The sequence below is a fragment of the Ornithodoros turicata genome, chromosome 2 (assembly GCF_037126465.1).
Source record: "Ornithodoros turicata isolate Travis chromosome 2, ASM3712646v1, whole genome shotgun sequence".
Lineage (NCBI taxonomy): Eukaryota > Metazoa > Arthropoda > Arachnida > Ixodida > Argasidae > Ornithodoros > Ornithodoros turicata.
The window spans coordinates 7,243,043-7,246,754 of record NC_088202.1 but is presented as its reverse complement, the minus strand read 5'-3'; positions in this window follow the sequence as shown (position 1 = coordinate 7,246,754).

Here is a 3,712-nt window from a genome sequence, read left to right as displayed (position 1 = left end):
TCAGTGTAGCGCTACCAAATGATGGAGAGTCTGGCGGCGCCACCAACTATCAATATATGCCAATTTTCCGCCCACATTTGAAAGTAACGACAAAACAATAACCTCCTTTAGACTATGCCGTTAGACCTCCGTTAGACTATGCCCAGCGTCACTATTTTGTGTTGTGTCATCAAATATTCTGAGCGAGGTACGTTTGTCTCCGATACCTAAAGCACCACTGCGCACCTAAACTGCTAAAGCACCAAGCAATACTGCGACTTGCGCGCTTGGGGGTTGTGTGGTTTCAGTTTGCTGCGGCTACTCTCTAACTCTTCCCGGAACGCGAAGTCGCGAAATGGTCACTGATCTCTATAGTATAGGCTGGATCGCGCATAGGGTGCTCCACAGCGTGGTCACCGGCCGCCATATTGGTGGGCCCAACTCATTCTGTCGTCTGCATTTAGTTCAAGGGGGGCTGCCCGTATTTTTTAAAATTTACCTTAAAAGAAAGGGCTTGTCACGCCAGTTTGTTGCAGCTTTGAGTACACTTCACACGACCAGAGAAAGAGGGATAATTTTTCACAGGTAAACTCTTTATTTTGAGGAAAAATCTGTTTATGCATATCGCATGCATCTGACAACTCGGACTTGTTTGCATTGCTACTTCGCTGGTGCCATTACGTACTAAGAAAGTATGTGTGGCTGTTCCTATAAATCTCAAAACCATGTATTTTCTATCAACAATGCGCTTGTGCTAGCAGGTTCCCGTCACAGTCGCTCCAGCTGTGCCGAAGAAGCGGATGTAGAACCTGCGCCAATATGCCAATTTGTTCTACTGTTCTTTTAATTTATAAGGTACGGCGGAAGTAAATAAACTGCTGTGTTAGCCTCGTATGTGCAGTCGCTCCTACAGCGTGTGAAGTCATGCATGTGCATGCTCTTCGTGCACAGCGCTTCGAATTTCTGTAATGAAATACGCTGACAGCTGAGTAACTGCAACGCACTCGTGACAATAACGTTATTTTAAGATGAGCAATGGGGAGTTTCATCGCCAGGGTCTATACTCCACCCCACTGCTGGTGGTGAGCCCCTTCAGAATAAGGATCGAGGTCTTATTGTAGAACACACACAGAGACCCTCGTAGAATATAATACGATAACGGAAAAAGTCAAACGAGAACCATACAATACCAAACCACATAATAAAGAACGAGAACCACGGAACACCACACGAAAACCGAACAACAAACGAAAACAAACAAAAAATAGAAAAACGGAAGTACCTTACAATAACAAACAGTGTGAAACCTTTCTGAGCAAAAAGAATTAATTTTATAAGTTGACATCCACCAAATTCACCTTCGTGCGTGTGCGCCTTGTGCACGACAGTTACGACCCCCTATTCGGAATACAGGCAGCGGAGAAGAAGAAGGCAATTACCATTAAAAACTACAGGAACACGGCTGAAGCACGTTTGGAATACATCAGCACACTGATTCCTAAGAAAAATGCGTGCTAATCAGCAATGAGGAGCGTTTAAAGCGCAATAAATACTCCAAATCAAATCGCTTCCCATTGTTTCCAATGGGAGCAGCCGGCGCCAGTGGGCCCTCCAACATGGCGGCCGGTTGCCGCACCTCTCTCCCACACGTCTCTCTCCTATGCACGATCCAGCTTTTACACATAGAGATCAGTGGAAGTGGTAGAGTAGTAAGCCAGCCCTAGCTTGGCTAACATCTCTATAAGCCCATAATGAAGAAGAAGAAGAAGAAGTGGTTGAATCATGTTGGAAGATATTTTTGCCCTATTACTTTTTTCTTTTTGCACGCAAGATAGTACTAGAATACTAGAAGCCATAGAAATTCTAGAGACAATCTCACAGGCCAATGATGGAAGAAACAAGATTACGGGATTGCGAAGAAAATCATTTTCCAAGAAACGTGATGGGGAATGTTGTGGAGACATTGCCTTCAAAAAGACTCGTCGTGCCTGCGTCGTCGGTATGCCTGTTCCGAACTTCGATCTCTTTTCTCTGCTTCTCTCTCCGACTGTCAATGTAAATTCGTACAGTCCAGGGGCCGAATGTATTGCCATGATGGCCAAAATTGTACTTAAAGTAATGTACAAAGTTCCTTACTTCAAAGGTACTTCAAGTACAGTGCAAAGTACAACACTTTAAAGGAACTTAAAGTACAATACAAAATACGGGGAATTGTACTTTAAAGCAGGGATCGGAACCGAAACTGAGCCCGAACCGAAAACCGCTAAAACCGTTATTTTTCGCTGAACCATAATATTTTTTCTCGCGTTGAACCGAACCGAAATTGAAAAAAAAAAAAAAAAATGGCGGTTACCGGTTCGCGAAACGGTTCACATGTAATGTGCGTTGTGAGACGTATCTGAAAGAGAGAGAGAGAGAATTTCGATTAACACAGCGGATTGAGCCGCGTTGCCAAACAAATTCGAAACCGAAATTGAAAAAAAAAAAAAAAAAGAATGCAACCGTAACGAAGTGCGCAAGTTATTCGGTATTTCCTCCTCGCAGCTATTGCGTTCATTCAGTTGTGTTAGTTTTAAGGTCCGGCGGCGCTTGAGATTTCACCAGCTGAAGCAACACCGATGATTCATCGGATACTTCGGACACCAAATGTAAGTTGAAATGACATTCTAAACACAAATTGTTCGAGATCTTGCTATGGTGTGTCAAATTTCTTGCTCTCAAAAGTAGGGCAAAAGTAGCTCAAAAGTAGCGTGTGACTGCGCGTTCAGGAAGGCGTCGTTTGCTCCAACGGGCCTGAGTCAACACTGAACGTGCGTGCTGTGTAATGTAAAGTAATGTAATGGGACGTTAAATACGGGGTGCCGTGTGATGAGCTTTCATCGCACGTTAAAGAACCCTCAGGTGGGCAAAAGCAATCCACAGACCGACCGCTGTGGCGTCGCTCATGATCTCAGTTGTCTCGCGACGTAAACACCCAATTATTAAAAAAAAGTAATGTAATATAACATATGTTGTCAGAAAGCACATATCAACAAGCGCCATTGGTGATGTTTTGTTTTTCCGGCTTCCTTCTACGAGATTTTTGTCGTCCAGCAACCCCAAGTTTTCATTTTGGGCTGTGAAAAAAATGACCAGTCCCGGAGCAGAATGTAACAGGGTGTATACGACGAGTAAACATACAGTACGCTACCGTAACGTTGAACCTGAAATGCATATCTGTAACACGCAGTGTTGCTGTGAACCACTGCTGTGTCGCCAGCAACAATAACAAAAGTATATTTGTGTTATTTGGGAATCGTAAGGGTCGGCTTGCTTTTAACGCATTGCAATTTGCTCGAAATTCACTCTCCTGAACCTGTTCGAACCCATACTTTGCGCTTCTGCGGAGCTGAACCCGAACCAAACCAATATGCCTGAACCTAAACCCGAACCGAACCGAAAAAAAAAAACGGTTCCGATCCCTGCTTTAAAGTATAGTAGTTGTCGGCACATTGCAACTCAGTTATAGGGCAGCAACCTGGTCAACTTGGTAGAACTTGAAGTGAGAAAACTTGCAATGTGCAAGCGCAAAAAACAGGAATACCAAAGAATGTGTGACATCCTTAGTCCACAGCTTTATTTCATTTCTTTTTTCTTTTTGCGCTGTGCTTTCCCTCTTCTACATTGCAACATTAACTTGCATAGCGTCACGTGTCACCGTGCCAATATCTCCGATTATGTGTGGTCTTTGTAC